Below are 20,833 nucleotides of genomic sequence, written 5' to 3' on the forward strand. Positions count from 1 at the left end.
AGTTACCAGAGAAAGCCGCCCTGTTTAGGTTAGTGAGGAAGGCGGAGCATTTCTTACTCCCTATTTCCTTCGGGGTTTGGTTATATATTTAGCCAATTTTTCACTCAATCATACTTTTGGGTGTATTGCGAAGCATCTGGAAGCTCCAAGTATAGGTTTTTCTGTTTCTGGTTGAAGATCTTGTTGAGTTTTGGGGGAGATTTATCGGTATCGCTTCCTACCCTGCCATTACTCTGACCGAATTATTTTTTTAATAGTTTGTTGTATTCAATTTGCTAAGATTTTGTTTAGTATTTTAGCATCTGTATTTATTAGAGATATTGGTCTGTAGTTTTCTTTTTTTGTGTTGTCCTTGCCAGGTTTTTGTATGAGGGTTATGTTGGCCTCATAAAATGTGTTTGGAAGTATTGCTTCTTCTTCAAGTTTTTGGAAGACTTTGAGTAGATTAGGAACCAAATCTTCTTTGAATGTTTGATAGAATTCACTAGTATAGCCATCTGGCCCTAGACTTTTATTTTTTGGGAGGTTTTTGATAGTTGTTTCTATTGTTTCTATTTCCTCCCTGCTTGTGGGTCTGTTTAGGCTTCTTTTTTTTATCTTATTTTTATTAATTTTAATGCAGTGACATTGATAAATCAGGGTACATATGTTCCGAGAAAACATCTCCAGATTATTTTGACCTTTGATTATGCTGCATACCCCTCACTCAAAGTCAAATTGTCCTCCGTCACCTTCTATCTGGTTTTCTTTGTGCCCCTACCCTCCCTCAACTCCTTCCCTCTCCTTCCTTGCCCCCTCCCCACCCCTCCACCCCACTCCCTGTTACCATCACATTCTTGTCCATGTCTCTGAGTCTCATTTTTTTTTATGTCCCATCTATGCACGGGTTCATATAGTTCTTAGTTTTTTTCTGATTTACTTATTTCACTCCGTATAATGTTATCAAGGTCCATCCATGTTATTGTAAATGATCCGATGTCATCATTTCTTATGGCTGAGTAGTATTCCATAGTATATATGTACCAAAGCTTTTTAATCCACTCGTCCTCTGACGGACACTTGGGCTGTTTCCAGATCTTCGCTATTGTGAACAATATATAGAATAGCTGCTATAAACATCGGGGTGCATTTCTCCTTCTGGAACTGTTCTATGGTGTCCTTGGGGTATATTCCAAAAAGTGGGATGGCTGGGTCAAAAGGCAGTTCGATTTTCAATTTTTTGAGGAATCTCCATACTGTTTTTCACAGAGGCTGCACCAGTCTGCATTCCCACCAGCAATACAGGAGGGTTCCCTTTTCTCCACATCCTTAACAGCACTTATTCTGTGTTGTTTTGTTGATGAGCACCATTCTAACTGGTGTGAGGTGATATCTCATTGTGGTTTTAATTTGCATTTCTCTAATGATTAATGATGTTGAGCTTTTTTTCATACACCTATTGGCCATCTGTATGTCCTCTTTGGAGAAGTGTCTATTCATTTCTTTTGCCCATTTTTTGATTGGATTTTTTGTCTTTCTGGTGTTGAGATTTACAAGTTCCTTATAAATTTTGGTTATTAACCCCTTATCAGACATACTGTCAAATATGTTTTCCCATTGTGTAGCCTCTTCAACAAATGGTGTTGGGAAAATTGGACAGCAACCTGCAAAATAATGAAACTAGAGCATCAACTTACACCATTCACAAAAATAAACTCAAAATGGATAAAAGACTTAAATGTAAGGTGTGAAACCATAAGCATCTTAGATGGAAACATAGGCAGTAAACTCTCCAACATCTCTCGCAGCGATATATTTGCTGATTTATCTCCATGGGCAAGGGAAATAAAAGACAGGATAAACAAATGGGACTATATCAAGCTAAAAAGCTTTTACACAGCCAAAGACAGTAAGAACAGAATAAAAAGACAAACTACACAATGTTTAGGCTTCTTTATGATTCAGTCTAGGAGATTGTATTGTTCTAGGAATTTATCCATTTCTTCTAGGTTGTTTGACTTGGTGGCATATAGTTTTTCATAGTATTCTACAATAATTTTTTGTATATCTATGATATCTGTGGTAATTTCTCCTCTTTCATTTCAGATTTTGTTTATATGAATCGTTTCTTTTTTTCCTTAGTGAGTTTTGCCTAGGGTTTGTCAATTTTGTTGATCTTTTTAAAGAACCAGCTTCTTGTTTTATTGATTTTTACTATAGCTTTTCTGTTCTCTACTTCATTTATTTCTTCTCTGATTTTCATTATTTCCTTTCTTCTGCTGGTTTTGGGTTGTTTTTGTTCTTCTTTTTCTAGTTCCTTAAGATGTGATGTTAAGTTGTTTACTTGGGATCTCTCTTGTTTTTTGATAAAAGTCTGTAATGATATGAACTTCCCTCTTATTACTATTTTTGCTTCACCCCAGGGATTCTGATATGTTGGGTTGTCATTTTCATTTGTCTGTATATATCTTTTAATCTCTGTTTTTATTTCTTCTTTGACCTACTCATTTTTTAGAAGTATGTTGTTTAATTTCCATATTTTTGTGGGTTTGCTTACTTTTTCTTTGAAGTTGAATTCTAATTTCAAAGCCTTATGGTCAGAGAATATGCTTGGTATAATTTCAGTCTTTCTGAATTTGTTGATGTTGGTATTGTGGCCCAACAAATGATCTATTCTTGAGCATGTCTCATGTATACTGTAGAAGAATGAAATTTTGGTATGAAATGTTTTGTAGATGTCTATCATATCCAATTGTTCTAGTGTTTCTTTTAAGGCCTATATTTCTTTATTGATTTTCTATTTGAATGAACGATCTAGAGCTATAAGTGGTGTATTGATGTCTCCAAGTATGATTGTATTTTTGTCGGTTTATATTTTTGGATCAGTTAGTAGATGTCTTATATACTTTGGTGCTGCTTGGTTTGGTGCATATATATTAAGATGTGTCATGTCTTCTTGATTTAATGTCCACTTTATCACTTTGGAATGACCATCTTTGTTTCTGATTTACTTTGTTGTCCTGTAGTCTGCATTGTTAGATATGAGTATGGCTACAGCTGCTTTTCCTTGGATATTATTTGCTTGGAGAATCATTTTCTAACCTTTCACTTTGAATCTATTTTCATTCTTGTAGCTTAGATGTGTTTCTTGAAGGCAGCATACAGTTGGATTTTCTTTTTTGATCCACTCTGCTACTCTGTTTCTTTTTATTGGTGAGTTCAATCCATTTACATTTAATGTAACTATTGAGACTTGATGTTTTCATACTGCCATTTTATATATTGCTTTCTGATAGCTCTGTTTCTTGTTTGGTTTTTCTCTTTTGTTTTTCTGTCATTTGTTTTTGTTTGGTGGTATTTCATATTTTTTTTTCTCTGTTTCTTCTTTTTTTAAGGCATGTGTTTCAGTAGTGGTATTTTCAAAGGTGATTACCACTAAGTAATTAAAAGAATATATATCATATTTATTGTAGTCCATTATCTCATGAGCGCTTCTACACTCCATCCTCCTTTGCTACTGCTAATCTTTGTCCTCTACCCTTTTTTGTTTTTGTTGTCACACAGATTATTCTTGTTTTTATTGTGATCTTGTTGGAGCTTTTACCTGTGATTTTGTTTTGTTTTGTTCTTTGTATCTGGTCAAATAACCCTCTTTAGTATTACCTGAAGTGTGGGTTTTCTGGTGATAAATTTCTTCATCTTCTCTATATCTGTGAATGTTTTTATTTTTCCTTTGTATTTGAAGGATAGCTTTGATGGATATAGTATTCTTGGCTAGAAGTTCCTCTCTTTCAGAACTTTAAATATTGGGGTACATTCTCTTCAGGCTTGTAGAGTTTCTGCTGGGACGTCAGATGATAACCTAATGGGCCTTCCTTTATATGTTGCATTATTCTCTTTCCTGGCTGCCTTGAGAATTTTTTCTTTGTCACTGATTTGTGATAATTTTATTATGGTATGCTTTACAGTAGGTCTGCTTGGGTTAAGGTAACTCGGTGTTTTGTATGCTTCTTGGATTCGAGGCTCTAATTCTTTCCACAGGCTTGGGAAGTTCTCATTGATTATTTAATATGTTCTCCATTCCTTTTTCTCTCTCTTTTCCTTCTGATATACTTATCTTTTTTTTTTTTTGTATTTTTCTGAAGCTGGAAATGGGGAGAGACAGTCAGACAGACTTCTGCATGCGCCCGACCGGGATCCACCTGGCACGCCCACCAGGGGCGACGCTCTGCCCACCAGGGGGCGATGCTCTGCCCCTCTGGGGTGTCGCTCTGCTGTGACCAGAGCCACTCTAGCGCCTGGGGCAGAGGCCAAGGAGTCATCCCCAGCGCCCGGGCCATCTTTGCTCCAATGGAGCCTCAGCTGCGGGAGGGGAAGAGAGAGACAGAGAGGAAGGAGAGGGGGAGGGGTGGAGAAGCAGATGGGCGCTTCTCCTGTGTGCCCTGGCCGGGAATCGAACCCGGGACTTCTGCATGCCAGGCCAACGCTCTACCACTGAGCCAACCGGCCAGGGCATACTTATTATTCTTATGTTGCTCTTTCTGATGGAGTCAGACTGTTCTTGTAGGGTTTTCTCATTTTTTTAAAATTCATGAGTCTCTCTCCCCTTCTCTCTGTAATATCTCTCGTTGCCTATCTTCTCTGTCACTAATTCTCTTCTCTATTTGACCCGTTCTATTAGCTAAGCTTGTTACCTTGTTTTTCAGTTCATGTATTGAGTTTTTCATCTCTCTTTGGTTCCTTTTTATAAATTCAATTTTTTTGGTGAAGTATTTTTTTTGTTCATTAAATTGTTTTTTGAGCTCTCTAAATTACCTTTCAGAGCTTTCTTGTATTTCATTGAGTGTTTTTAGGACAATTTTGAATTTTTTATCATTTAACTCCAAGGTTTCTAAGTAATTAAAATTTTTTCTAGAGATTTTTCATCATTTATCTGAGCTATGTCTCTCTGTTTTATATCCATAATATTTGATTTCTTTTTCCTTAATGGCATATGAGGATGATATTTTTAATAACACTAATAAGAAATAATTAAAAAATAAAATAAAAATTGAAAAAATAAAAATTTTATAATGATAAGTGGAACTAAAACTACAAAGAACAAGGAGCAGGAACTGAGAAAAAATGACAAGAGAGAGAAAAAATTAAGTGAATAAAGCAAAATGCCACAAAGAAAAATATGAGTCCAAAATATAATAATTTGATGATAAATGATGATCATATGAGAGAAAAAAGAAAAAAGAAAAGAATAAAGGTGAAGAAATGGGAAGAGAGAAGAAAGAGAAAAAAAGGAACAACCACAAAAGAAATAAAGTTTCTGAAATGAAACCCTCACAAAAAACAAGAATGAAAAATGTAACAACTATGGATAATGAAGTTCAAAAGAAAAAGAAAAAAAGGAAAAAAGAAAAAAGAAAAAGGAAATAAGAAAAAATGACCAAAATGACAAAAAGCATTATAAAAATGTATTTTTTTCCTGCTTTTGAGAGGTAACTTCTTCCTTTTTTTTTGGCAGGTGGTGCTGTACTACAAGTTTTGCCTCTGTGGGGCTATTGGGCAAAGGTCTGCTGTTGTGTCACTGTGGCAATGACATAGGCTGGGCCTCAGTCTTGTTGGTTGGTGGGGCTTTTTTTTTTTTTGTATTTTTCTGAAGCTGGAAACGGGGAGAGACAGTCAGACAGACTCCCGCATGCGCCCGACCGGAATCCACCCAGCACGCCCACCAGGGGGCGATGCTCTGCCCCTCCGGGGCGTCGCTCTGTTGTGACCAGAGCCACTCTAGCGCCTGGGGCAGAGGCCAAGGAGCCATCCCCAGCGCCTGGGCTATCTTTGCTCCAATGGAGCCTCAGCTGCGGGAGGGGAAGAGAGAGACAGAGAGGAAGGAGAGGGGGAGGGGTGGAGAAGCAGATGGGCACTTCTCCTATGTGCCCTGGCCTGGAATTGAACCTGGGACCCCTACACGCCAGGCCGAAGCTCTACCACTGAGCCAACCGGCCGGAGCCGGTTGGTGGAGCTTTTAAGGCTTTACAATTTTATGTTTCTAGCAATGGCAGTCTCAGTTTTCCAGGTGCCTCTCTCCATGTCCCTCCCACCAGAGCTAGCAGCCTGGAGACTTAGCTGTGGAGTCTGCCTCAGCCACTGTTTGCAGAGCAAGAGGATCTATGCGCAGCCAGGTCTTCCTCCATTACCACTCAAAGCACAGTTCTGGGCAAGGCAGTGGCAATGAAAACGACCAGCGAGAGCAGGCAGGCCAGGGTTTAAATTGCGGATCAAGTCCCTTTCTGCTAGACACAGGCAAAATTCTATAGGCCGGCTGGCAGGTCTAGCATATCTCAGGGCACTGCGGGTCTAATCACCCCAGTCTTCTCTCTCATGCACTGTTTGGTAGCCCACAGTAAGCCAGCTCCCATGATTCCAGCAAGCACAGAAACACTTGCACCTGCCCGTGCAGGTGCCCAGTGCCTGTGATCTCAGTCAGAGCTGGAAATGCACTCAGATGCATCACCCCATGGAGACGCCCAGCACAGGCAGTCTTAGGCTAAGGATTTTGGCCATGCACGCACCCCATGCTGGTGATTGTGGAGCTGGGAATGCCCTAAGACACTGGCAATGACCCATGCAGGTGCCTAGCACTGATAATCTAGGGTTAAGCCCTCTGGCCCACATGCGCCCCTGCTGGTGATGCTAGATGGAGCCACTCGCACAGCGCTGGTGATCATAGAGCCAGGAATGCACAAAGATGCTGGCATTGGCCTACGTGGTCACTCTGCACTTGTAATTCTAGGTGGAGCCCACCACCTGTGTGCGTGCCCTGCATCCACGTTCTCAGTCAGAGCTGATATGTTCTTTCTTTTGTTTGACACTTACCCTAACTCAGCTCCTTCCCCTCTACCTCTACTTTGCTTGGCTCCAAACAAAAATGCCCCTTCCTCAGGTCAGTGAAGAAAGTGAAATACCCTGTTCTTCATCTTATTGTCTTCAGAGTGGATTATGTATTCAGCCACCTTTTCACTCAGTCATACCTCTGTCTGGTGTCTGTATATTTCAGGTGCTCCTGGGATTTTTTTCTCTGTCTTTAGTTGTTGAATTAGTTGAAATTTCAAGGGGGAGAGGTCAGGAGTATCCCTCACGGTGCTATTTCTCTGATGTCACTCTCTAATATGTTTCAACTCAACATATCCAAACCCAAAGTCTTGATTTTATCCTCACACTCATTCCTCCATCTTTTCACTTGCTCAGGTTAATACCCTGGAGTCAGCCTCTTTCTCTCAATGCATAGAAAGTTGTGGTATCTCTCTCTTCAGAGTGTACTTGGAGTTTGATCCTTTCTTAATACCCCTACTATGACTATCTGGTCTAATACCATCACCTTGATGATGAGTGGCCTCAGTCTCTGACTCCTCTCCCATCCTGCAGTCTAAGGCAGCTGCCAGAGTAGGTCTCTCAGTTTCATTCAGAGTAAAAGCCAAAGTCCTAGATCTGGGAATCTTGACTTTTCTGATGGTCCCTCTTATTTCCTGTCCTCCCAGGCTGGTCTCCTTCTCCTCCTATGAACACAGCAAGAACACAGCTGCCTCCTAGCCCCATCCCTTTGTCTTCCCACTCCCTGAACTGCCCTTCCTCAAGTAACCTTGTGTCTTCCTTCCACATTTTCCAAATCTTTATTCAAATGTCAGCTTCTCAATGAGGCCTTCCTGCTCACCCTGTTTCAAGTTCCAAACCCTGTCTAGTATCCTGATTCCTAAGTGAACCAAACGTGATTTATTCCTAAGCATAATTCAGTGAATAATCCTTTGTGCATTTATAAAGTATCGAACAATAGAAGCTACCTCCTCTCCCACGAAGCCCTGTTACAGAGAGGAACTGGGGAACATGAAAATGAAGAGCCTGCAGGCAGGCATGTATGATTATTTCCTCCTATGGGTCGGTATGTAATCTAGGTCTATCCATGTTGAAATCTGCTTTTACAAAATGCCTTTAAAAACATATGTGCCTCTGTCCCTTGATGAAAATAGCATGCTGCTGTAAACTAGAGTTACTGTGGTGACAAGTTTTACCTATGATATTCTAGTGTCCCTGCTGGCTTGGTACTTGAACACTGCCCTACAGAATAGTAAGCCACTATTTAGGGTGAGAGAGGAGTAAAACCTACTTATTTCACTTACTTGTTATAGAAACATTGCTGTTTGTTGCTGACTTTTATGTTATGATTTCGGTATATGCCTAATAGTTAAAGTTTTATAAAAGTCCACACTGGTACCAACTAATTTCTAAAACTTGAGCATTTACAGGGAGAGGCAAAATTAGGTTTACAGTTGTTCATATAGAAAGTAATACAATAATTAATAAATAACAGTACAAGAATTAAATCCGTTTCATGTACTCATAACTGTAAATCTACTTTTGCTCCTCCCTGAATAGTAGTACTGAAGGGGAACAAGGCCCTTTCACTAGGTAGTTGATTCACGTGGTCTGATTTTCTAACTTCTGGAAGTCACTTTGGTTTTCAGTCTGAGTAGTGTACATTTTAAAGTTAGTTTCCTAGTGTTAGTCAACTAGTTCTTTTATCTTGGTTATCCTCAGCAAATACAAAGATGAACAACTGAACTTACTCCAATTTATTGGATGTGGTGAGTGATGAGGTTTGCCCAAAGCTCAGGGAAACAACAATGGAAAGATGAAATCATGAACAATAGAAAGATTGGCAGGATATTATGGGGTGAACAAATTGTTGAAAAGAAGGTAATTATTTTACAAAATTGGCTGTTTCAAAGAGATTTGAATTTTAACGTTTTACATTTACACTTATCAGCCAGTTCCCTTACTCACTTGGAACACTGGATGGATTTACGTTAACCAGGCTGTCCTTCAATGCTCCCCATGTAAGCCCTTCCTGGCCCACCTAAACTTGGAATCCTAGGAACTTTCTGGAATTATTACCTAGCCCTTGGGTAACCCTCTCTAGGGATCACGTAAGGGAGAGAGAAAAGGGAAGAAATGGTGGCACTGGGGAGGGGTGGTGAAAAGGTGGTGTTGGGTTAGTTTAGTGGAAGAAAGAAATGAGAGAAGAGAGAGAGAAAAAAAGAAAACCAGACCCAGGCAACATGTGCTGTGACCACAGAAAAGTTAAACTGTTTTCTGTAGCTATGTGGTGGAAACTTTATAAACAGGTTTGCTTTTTTAAGATGAGGAAATTGCTTTTGAATGTTGTTGCTTGTATAGTTTCTGATGTGTTCTAGGAGAGAAAAAGTCCATCTTAATACTTTTGAGGCACATTTTGAATTCTGATCACTACAGTCCTTCAGAAATACCTAAAAGAAAAAAAAATAACTCCTCAGTGCCTGTGATTCACTTCCTTGCTCTGTGATTCACTATAAGCTATGAATGCTGGGCATATGGCTAAGAGAGAATAATCTTGATTTTGAGGATTCATGAGCTCATTCAGTATTATGTATCTTTTTGTTTTGACATCATGCAAGTCAAAGCTTTGTGGTGTTTTGACATCTGAAAGAGGCAGAGAGGTGAGAGATCAAAGGATGAAAAAAGCAAGCATGTATAAGAGCCTGGTATCTAAAAGTATCCATTTCCTGCATAACCTCAGAAAGCAAAATTAGGTAGCTATTGATAGGAGGGGTGACAAAGAAAGCAAAACTACTCTCTGCTTTGAAACCCAGAAAGATCTTGGTACTTGCTCTCACATGACTTTCTTTTAACTGAAATATTTAGTCAATAAAGAATGGCAGCAAAGTAAACATTACTGGGCTCCTAGCTAGTCCAAAGTCCCTCCAAAAAAACTTTGTTAAAATAAAATCCAAAGAAACAGAAGTCTAAAGGGAATAAAAATAAAAAAGAAACTGATATTTTACTATATATTTAGAAAAAATATAGGGTGGGGCAAAAATAGGTTTACTGTTGTGAGATTGCAAAACACAAGGTTTATTCTTGTATTATTATTTATTAAAATTGCATAATAATAATAATAACTATAAACTAAATTTTGCCCCTTTCTATATAAAATATACAAATAAAGAAGTTATATAGTCATTGATCACTTAAAATATACAGACTCAAGGTATATCTATACATCTCTAGCTTAAAACAGGGGGTGACTATTTATGGGTGCCAAAATACAAAATTTGCTCTTAAGTCCCCCAGAATCTCTTGGATGACAACATATTTTAACATTGCTGAATGTTGTGGGGGGTGGGGGGAGCATGGTGGTGGAAAAGCATATCACTAAACCAAAATATATGAGTTCAGTTGAAAAGTATTAAGGTTACATTCCTGTTCTTAAATTTTATTTCAAATTGTGCCAATAAAAATAGGAATTGCTTAAGGTTATTTGATTTAAAAATTTTCTGAAATCAGGCTAAATATACATGTAAAGCTCCTGCTGATGTGACCTGTCTGTAAAACATAAAAAATCCAGAGGACCTTAAACTCTGTGAGCTGTGAAAGAGGAAACGGCTGTCATGAGAAAGTTAGGGTTGATAGGCAAAGACTTAGAGATGTGACAAGTGGAAAGAAACATTAGAGATCAGTGTAGTTCAAACCTTTTATAAATTTTGGAAACCAAGGAATTGAGGTGCAAAATATGGTTTTTCACATACCCAAGATCCCATAGCTCAGTGACAGAGCTGTGCTGGAATCTGAGCCTGGACTTTCAGTACAGAGCTGGTTATCATCCCATGCCAGGTGGCACCAGACCCCAGAACTGCCTTGGCAAAACCACACTTAAACATGGCTCTCATTTCTAGTCGCTAATAAATTTTCACAGAAACATGTGGGTGGAGAATCAACTCATATGATCACATGTTGGACAAAGTGGTATCAAATGACTGAAAATCTTAAACAAATATTGACTTTCAGGCTTTTTGGAATTGCAACTCCCTATCAATTTTTTTCTTGAATTATTTTTCTTATAAATACTGTATATATACAATATGTTTTAAAGGGAATCAAAATTCATTTTTTCTTTATTTGATTTTTTAAAATCTTGGCAATATCTGTTGAGATAATTCATGCTGGCAAAACAGTGATCTCCTAGAAGGGTGACCAGATATCTGCAGGAACTGACTTTCCATTCTACTGGGCTTCCATTTTCCAGTCAATAAAACAGGGATATTGATGGTTGCTTTACCTCCAGGAAATATGCTAAAAATAAATGCAATGAAAACAGTAAAGTGCTCCAGGGGTTTCATACTTTCCAAGTAGAGTTAGAATAGGAGAATTAAGCTTTGGACTACATCATCTTTAACTTAGAGTGCTGAATTCCTCTTCAGACCACTTAACCTTTAAACCATTTTCTTTATGGAATCTTAGATTCAGAAGATTCTCAAAAGTCACCTTGTGTTTTCTCCTCCAGGTTCAAGCACCAGCTTCTCAGACAGTCCTGAGAAATGCTGATAAGTAGTATTTTTCTTGGTTGTGTCTGCTCAGCCCAGTTAGTTCCATGGCCAAGCAGGCCCAACACAGAAAAATGTTTATCATATTGAACAAAAATCTGTCTCAGTGTAATTTTTAACAACAGTCCTAGTTTTTCATTTTGAGCTGCATAGATTTCATCATTTCTTAAATTATTTGAATTCAGCTATCACATTTCTCCTAAATTTTCAATATTACGCAAAGAAGAAAACATTATTGAGTGACCACTGTGTAATATCAGATGCTTTTGTCTAGGTGTTTTCACTTAAAACTCAAAATAAGTCTATGACACATTTCTTACATTTATGCACTGATGAAAATAGCAAAGTGGTTTAAAAGCATAAACTCTGGAGTTAGAGCTGGGTTAGAGTCCTGCCTCTACCATTTGCTAACTGTGTAATTTGAAAAAAAGTTACTTAGCTCCACTGAGCCTTGGCTTCTGTGAATTAGTTATAATAATTATAACTATTTTAATTATAATATGGTTGTGAAGTTAAATTAATATAATACATATGAAGATATAATGCATTTGGATGTACAATAAATGTTAGCTATTGGTATTATTGTTCTCTCTTTTTTTCCCCCTAAGAACAGGACCTCATATTTATTTCAGATAACTTATATTTTCTTTCTGGTGGTCTTGGTTTCTAAATGAAGAAATGTATTTTTTTAAATTGCTTCCTGGTGCATTAGATCTTTCTACAAAATTTTTTGCCATTCAAGTATTTATAAACATGAACAAGAATGTGGTGGTAACAGGCAGTGGGGTGGAGGGGTGGGGAAGGGGCGAGGAAGGAGAGGGAGAGAGTGGGGGGAGGGTAGGGGCACAAAGAAAACCAGATAGAAGGTGACGGAGGATGATTTGACTTTGAGTGAGGGGTATGCAGCATAATCAAAGGTCAAAATAATCTGGAGATGTTTTCTCGGAACATACCCTGATTTATCAATGTCACTGCATTAAAATTAATAAAAATAAGATTAGAGAAAAAAATAAATTAATGTAAAGATGCCAAAAAAAAGTATTTATAAACATAAGGTCTTTGATTTCTATGTTTTGACAAATATGTTGAACAGAAATGGGCAAATCATAAATACTTGGATGTGTTTTTTAAGGTTGAAGCCAAGCCTTTGACCAACAGTCTTTGGGCGATATTGGTTGCTTAGTTACGAAACAAGCCACCCAAGCATTTCTTATCACCTGACCTACATTTCTCCATTTTAACATAAAGAGGAAGCATAACATGAGATCTGATGAACACTGATGAACCAAAGCATGTAGTGCTCATGTTGTTCTCTGACACACCGGGAAACAAATCCTAGAAAAGATAAGATTAGGTTGGAATGACTTGTTTTTAGTAAATTCATAGTCATTGTCAGTGGTCATTGTTTCCTTATTGCTTACAAATGATCCATTCTAGAATTTTTTGTGGAATCTGCATAAGGCTCCTTAAGTTCCATAGAAATTTCACTCTTTTAAAGAAGAAAAACATTTTATGGTCACTAGATACCTCTTTTGTTCTCCTTCATTCTCAGCAGCAGTTATCTGATCTCATCTACAAATTCTTTCTATATTTTGGGATAGAATTTGTAGTCTTAAGTTTTGAATGCATCTTCCTATCTCTTTTCGTATTGTAAATATCAATTTTGTTTCTCAATAATGTTTGCTCCACAACTGATATTCATTCTTCATGAGAGAGATTATAGAAATGAAACAAGATTTAATGGTTCTTTGGTTATGCTATCATTTGCTAAGCATAATTATTCCTTCTAGCATAATATTCCTTCTCTAATCTCCTGACTACAGAGGTTAAACAAGAAAAACAGATTTCTTATTGCGTTTAGTGTTTATCTTAGCCCCCAACTTATTTTGAGGCTTTATTTTCTCATATTACTCTAAATTGTCTTTATTTCCCTTTTTTGATTTACATCCATGACTCTGTCTACCTCCATCCACCTTTTTGAACTCATCAGAGAACCCACTGAGCCAGAGGAATGTGAAGTTTTCTGATTCCAGATTCAATACTCCTTTCAATTCCTCTCTGAGAACTGTCTGCTCACCAGCCACCTCTCTACCCATGCTGTTTATTTTCTGAGTTCAAACCCAGGACTTCAGTTATGACCAATTATTATTCCTATTAGAGTTCTTTCCAGGCAACCCCTTTTTCTTCCTCAACAACATCAACATTTTATAATGCCGAAGCCTTCACATGTTTAAAGTTCATATCCTAATAGTTTAGCACTATTATTTTCATTATTGTTTTTGAAGTTCCCTTACTGAAGGCCTCATCATTACCTTTTTCACTATTGATAAACATCAAAGCCACTTTATTTTGAGAGTTTCTTGTTTTTACATTTGGTGCCTTATTTATTCTTGTTGGTCAAACTTGGATCCAGGAAAAAAGTTTCTTAAAGTTCTTTCTTTAACTTCTGAGGGACAATTTTCAGCAACACAGCCAAGAACATGTCACTTGTTCTGCTGTGTACTGGGTTAAACATGTCCCCCCATATTTATGTCTACCCAGAACCTGTACATGTGACCTTATTTTGAGATAAGGTCTTTGCTGATATAATCGAATTAAGATGAGGGCATACCTGATGGGGTGGGGGATAAATTTAATATGATTGGTGTTCCTATAAAAAGAAGGAAGTTGGACACAGGGAGACACAAACAAGAAGAACACCATGTGAAGACGGAGGGAGAAATTGGAGTGATGGGTCTACAAGCCATGGAATGCCCAAAATTGTAAGCAACCATGAGAAACTAGGAAGGGACAAGTAGGATTTTTCCCTAAAGCTTTCAAAGGGAGCATGGCCCTACTGACATCTTTATTTCATACTTATAGCTGCCAAACTGTGAAATAATAAATTTCTATTGTATTAAGCCACAAAGTTTGTGGTAATATATAATGGCAGTCTTAGAAGACTAATGAATGCTGTGAACAACCATAAGACCACCAACAGATTCCAGAAGTCCAGTTCTGTAGCAGTTGTGCTCTATGTATTAAAAGACAGCATGGTAAGCCTTGCCTGTGGTGGCACAGTAGGTAGAACATTAACCTGAAATGCTGAGGTTGCCAGTTTGAAACCCTGGGCTTGCTCAGCCAAGGCACATATGACAAGTAGTCAGTGAACAACTAAAATGAAACAACTATGAGTTGGTACTTCTCACTCCCCCCTCTCCTCTCTCTATAAAATCAATAAATAGAATCTTAAAAAAAGACAGCATAGAGAAATGGCAAGACCATAGAATTAGAAGACCAACGTTGAAGCCTTGTATATAAGTCTATACCTAAAAATCTTTTTTTTTGTGTGTGCGACAGAGACAGAGAAAGAGACAGAGAGAGGGACAGTTAGGGACAGACAGAGAGAAAGGAAGAGCAATGAAAAGTGTCAATTCTTCATTGCAGCACCTTAGTTGTTCATTGATTGCTTTCTCATATGTGCCTTGATTGGGGGGCTACAGCAGACCAATTGACCCCTTGCTCAAACCAGTGACCTTGAGTTCAAGCTGGTGAAATGTGCTCAAACCAGATGAGCCTGCAGGCAAGCTGGCGAATTCGGGGTCTTGAACCTGGGTCCTCTGCATCCGAGTCTGACCCTCTATCCACTGCACTATTGTCTGGTCAAGTTTTACCTAAAAATCTTAAATGTATATATGCTGTGTTCATTGCCATATACATATACACATTCGAGTTCTAGATTTTTCTAACCTACTTCTATGACATCTGAGAATTTTAAAATTTCTCTTTCTTTGGATCCTTGCAGCCATTCATTATGTCTGGTTTTAAGTAGTATATTTTTTCTTCCTAACTCCTGTACTGCGTCAGTCTTTCCCCAGTAGATTTGAACATGACCTTATTCAAATACATTTCTGGTTTATTTTCTATTACTTTTCTTCATGAACTTTTACCAGAGAGACATTACCCTCAGTTAAAATATTATAGTTGATTTAAAACAAACAAAAAAACATACCTTCAACAGAACAGAGAATCCAGAAATAAACCCATGCCTTAATGGTTAATTAATATTTGACAAAGCTGGCCTTAGCTGGTGACTCAGTGAATAGAGTGTCTACAAGGCATATAGATGTCCCAGGTTTTATTCTCAGTTGAGGCACATATGAGAAGTGACTATCTGATTCTCTTCCCCTTATTCTTTTCCTTCTCTCCCTACTCCCTCTCACAGCCAGTAACTCAATTGATTTGAGTATGATCCTGGGTGCTGAGGATAGCTACACTGGAGTGCATCAGCCTCAGGTGCTAAAAATATCTGGGTACTTGAGCATTAGACCCATATAGGGTTGCTGGGAGGATCCCAGTCGGGGCACATGTGGAAATCTGCCACACGACCTCCCCTGCTCTCATCTAAAATAATTATTTTGACAAAGGAAGCAAAGGTACAACAGTGGAGTAAAGACAGTCTCTTTAATAAATAGTGTTGGGAAAATTGGAGAGGTACATGCAAAAAAACAAAAAAAACAAAAAAAAAAACCAACATAGAAACTAGATGACCAACTTACACCTTTCATGAAAATAAACTCCAAATGGATAAAACAAATATAATGCACAAAACCAAAAAAAATAGGCAGTCGAATTTCAGATGTCTTTAGTAACAATATTTTTGCTGCTATATCTCCTTGGACAAGTGAAATAAAGGAAAAAAATAAAACAAATGGGACTATATTAACTTAAAAAGCTTTTGCAGAGAAGACAAGATGGCGAAGGAGTAGGCGGATGTACCAACTTCCACCTCCCAGAACCAAAGTGGATTACAAACTAATTTTAAGAACCATCATCTGGAAAAACCAACTTTGGACTAAACTAAAAGGATTCTTCAACCAAGGAACACTGAAGAAGCCACACCAAAACTGGTAGGAAAAGCAGAAATGCGGAAATGTGGAGAGGGCTGCCCAGCTCCCCGGAGCGAACGGCAACTGGGAGACTTGCGTGGCGGGAAGTGAGTTTAGCAGAGAGAGGTGGGTCCTGAATCCCAGGAACAAAGCCCCAGGCCTGCAGCCCCAGAGCCTAAAAGAGGCGTATGGACAGTATTTAGCTGGAAACAAGACAGAATACTGTTTGTGAGAAAGAGACTGATGTCTCAGACCCAGGATTCTTCTTAAAGGGACCACACAGAAAACCTCTATCACAACCACTCACCCAGGGCTCCAGGAGACAGGGAGAAAGAAGAGGACTGGAGTAGCAGGAAGAGAGTGTAATATAGGAGGCACAGGGAAAAACATTTTGAGAGACAGCTGCCCTAACCTCTGGGACAAATCATTCCCCATATCTGAAGTGAATATTACCCCTGGAAACAGCAATACCAGCAAAGGGAAGCAGGACACCAGCCAAACAAGCTCTACTGCGGCACTCAGAGCAGAGTTGCTTAGAAGGAGGGAGCTTTTGGGACTACAGTAGTGAGTCTTAGGGTCTGAGCTACAGCACCCCCACCCACACAGCTGAGGGCTCACCCAAGGGCAGGCGGCAGTGGAACGCAAAAGTGTGGCTCTGTCAGCAAGGGTGGAAGCCAGCTGGCCACCAATGAAGCCCAGGTGTGAGCTCAGTCTTGCCTGACTGAGGAAGAGGGAACGTGCAAAAGTGGTCAAGCCCAGGGCCTGACCTGTGGTGGCGCAGTGGATAAAGCATTGACCTGGAAATGCTGAGGTCGCCGGTTCAAAACCCTGGGTTTGTCTGGTCAAGGCACATATGGGAGTTGATGCTTCCAGCTCCTCCCTCTGTCTCTCTCTCCTCTCTCTCTCTCCCTCTCCTCTCTAAAAATGAACAAATAATAAAAAAAACAAAGTGGTCAAGCCCAGCTGTGGGCTGCCTGCAATAAAGCCTGTGGGGGTAGGGCAGGAGCCCAGGAAAAGGCGGAGACCCACCCTTCAACAAGGGCACAGGAGCATAGCCTTGCCTCGCCCACGGAATGTAGGCTTGAGGCCTGATTTGGAAGCCGGCTCCTCCCGCCGGGGTGGAGCCAAAAGCCCAGAACAGGTGGAGTCCCACTACTGATCATAGGCACACAGACCCACCTGGCCTGTGGAGCCAAGGCTTGCAGCCATACCACAAGCAAACTCCTCCTGCAAGGGTGGGTCAAAAGCCCAGAATCAGGTGGACACTGGCAGTAGAGCAAAGGTGCTGACCCTTGTTTTCAGGGCTGAGCATAATGCCACTTGCAAGGGTGGGGCTAAGACCAAGGCTACTGAGGCTTGTACACTCGAGCACGTGATCACAACCACTACTCTGAAGGAGAGTCGGAAACCAAAGCAACAGCCCCAGTGGGCAGGCACCGGCAACACCCGTACCTGAATGCCCTAGGCAGCAACACCAGAAGGGGTGGTGGGCCTGAAGAGAGACCACACATAGGGAACACAGAGGCCACACCCAGTGGACGTCTGGGGCCAAAACCTTCTTTTACACAGACAAAATGAGAAGGAAGAAAAATGCAAGACAAATGAATCAAGAGAAATCCCCAGAAAAGGACCTGAATGAGTCAGATAAAACCAAATTATCAGATGCAGAGTTTAAAATAACAATTGTTAGGATGCTTAAAGATATTAGAACAACAATAGATGGTCATTACAAGCACCTAAATAAAGAGATAGAAAATATAAAAAAGAACATTGAAGTATAAAAAAGAATCAGTCAGAAATGACAAATACAATATCAGAAATGAAGAACAGAATGGAAGGAATTAAAACTAGGATGAATGAAGTGAAGAATCAAAAATCAGTGAGTTAGAGGACAAGATAAATGAAGGCATGGAAACAGAGCAGAAAAAAGGAAAGAGAATCAAAAAGTCTGAGGAAACTAAGAGAGCTCTGTGACAACATGAAGGGAAATAAAATCCACAATATAGGGGTTCCTGAAGAAGAAGAGAAAGAACAAGGGATAAAGACTTTGTTCAACCATATCATAGCTGAAACTTCCTTCAATTAAGGCAGGAAAAAAATCTCACAAATTCACGAAGCACAGAGAACTCCATTAAAAAGAAATCCAAAGAAATATACACCAAGACATCATAATTAAAATACCAAAGCTAAGTGATAAAGAGAAAATATTAAAAGCTGCTAGAGAAAAAAAGGCTATCACATACAAAAGAGCCCCCATAAGGATGACTTCCAACTTCTCAACAGAAGCACTTGAGGCCAGAAAAAAATGGTAAGAAATATTCAAACTAATGCAGAACAAGAGCCTACAACCAAGACTACTTTATCCAGCAAGGCTATCGTTTAAAATTGAAGGAGAAATAAAAAGCTTTCCAGACAAAAAAACCCCAAAAAACAAAAACTAAAAGAATTCACTACAACCATACCAAGGCTGCAAAAAATGCTAAGAGTCCTGTTGTAAACAGAGCAAAGGGGAAAAAGAATATAGCAAAAGAGGAATACAATTTTAAAGAATAAAATGGCAATAAAAAACTACATATCAATAATAACCTTAAATGTAAATGGATGAAATGATCCAATTAAAAGACATAGGTAGCTGCGTGGATAAGAAAATAAGACCCATACATAATCTGTCTACAAGAGACACACCTTAAAACAAAAGATGCACATAGACTGAAAGTAGAAGAAAGGAAAAAAAAATAGGCCCTGGCTGGTTGGCTCAGTGGTAGAGCATCGGCCTGGTGTGCAGGAGTCCCAGGTTCGATTCCAGGCCAGGACACACAGGAGAAGTGCCCATCTGCTTCTCCACCCCTCCCCCTCTCCTTCCTCTCTGTCTCTCTCTTCCCCTCCTGTAGCCAAGGCTCCATTGAAGCAAAGTTGGCCTGGGCACTGAGGATGGATCTATGGCCTCTGCCTCAGGTGGTAGAATGGCTCTGGTTGCAACAGAGCAACACCCAAATGGGCAGAGCATCGCCCCCTGGTGAGCATTCTGGGTGGATCCTGTTTGGCGCATGCGGGAGTCTGTCTGACTGTCTTCCCGTTTCCAACTTCCGAAAAATACAAAAAACAAACAAACAAAAAAAAAAACAAGAATGGAAAAAAATATTTCACTCAAATGGAAATGAAAAAAAAGCTGGGGTAGCAATACTTATATCAGACAAAATGGACTTTAAAACAAAGACTATAGTAAGAAATAAAGAAGGTCAATACATAATGATAAAGGGAGCAATCCAACAGGAATATATAACTGTTATAAACATCTATACACCTAATATAAGAGCACCTCAATATATAAAGCAGTCTTTGATTGATTTAAAGGGCGAGATCAATAGCAATATTATAATAGTAGGGGATTTCAGTACCCCACTAACATCACTAATAGATCCTCAGGAAAAAAATTAACAAAGAAACAGCAGACTTAAAGGACATACTAGATCAACTAGATTTAATAGATATTTATAGAACCTTTCACCCTAAAGCCGCAGAATATACATTCTTTTCAAGTGCTCATGGAACATTCTCTAGGATAGACCACATGTTATGGCACAAAAGGGGTCTCAATAAATTTAGGAAGATTGAAATCATATTGAGCACTTTCTCTGATCACAATGGCATTAAACTAGAAATGAACCACAACAGAAAAATGAAAAATACTCAAACACTTGGAGACTAAATAGCATGTTATTAAATAATGAATGGGTTAACAATGAGATCAAAGAAGAAATAAAAAAATTTGAATAAATGAATGATAACCAGTATACATTAAGTCAAAATTTATGAGACACAGCAAAAGCCGTTCTGAGAAGTAAGTTTGTATCATTACAGGCATACCTTAAGAAGCTAGAAAAAGCTCAAATAAACACCTTGACCCTGCATCTAAAAGAACTAGAAAAAAACAGCAAGTAAAGCCCAGATGTAGTAGAAGGAAGGAAATAATAAAGATAAGAGCAGAAATAAATTACATAGAGGCTACAGAAACAACACAGGGGATCAATGAAACCAAGAGCTGGTTCTTTGAAAAGGTAAACAAGATTGATGAAAAGGTAACCAGACTCACCAAAAAAAAAGAGAGGACTCAAATAAATAAAATTAGAAATGAGAGTGGAGAAATAACAACTGACACAACAGAAATACAAAATATTGTAAGAAAATACTATGAAGAAGTGTATGCCAAAAAACTAGACAACCTAGATGAAATGGACAAATTTCTTGAATCATATAATCTTCCAAAAATCAATCTGGAAGAATCAGAAAACCTAAACAGACCAATTACAACAAATGAGATTGAAACAGCTATCAAAAAACTCCCAAAAAAGAAAAGTCCTGGGCCTGATGGCTTCACAAGTGAATTCTACCAACTATTCAAAGAAGAACTAACTCCTATCCTTCTCAAAATATTTCAAAAAATTCAAGAGGAAGGAAGACTTCCAAACTCCTTTTATGAAGCGAGCATAATTCTGATTCCAAAACCAGGCAAAGACAACACAAAAAAAGAAAATTATAGGCCAATATCCCTGATGAACTTAGATGCAAAAATCCTCAACA

The sequence above is a fragment of the Saccopteryx leptura genome, chromosome 6, assembly GCF_036850995.1.
Source record: "Saccopteryx leptura isolate mSacLep1 chromosome 6, mSacLep1_pri_phased_curated, whole genome shotgun sequence".
Taxonomy (NCBI): Eukaryota; Metazoa; Chordata; class Mammalia; order Chiroptera; family Emballonuridae; genus Saccopteryx; species Saccopteryx leptura.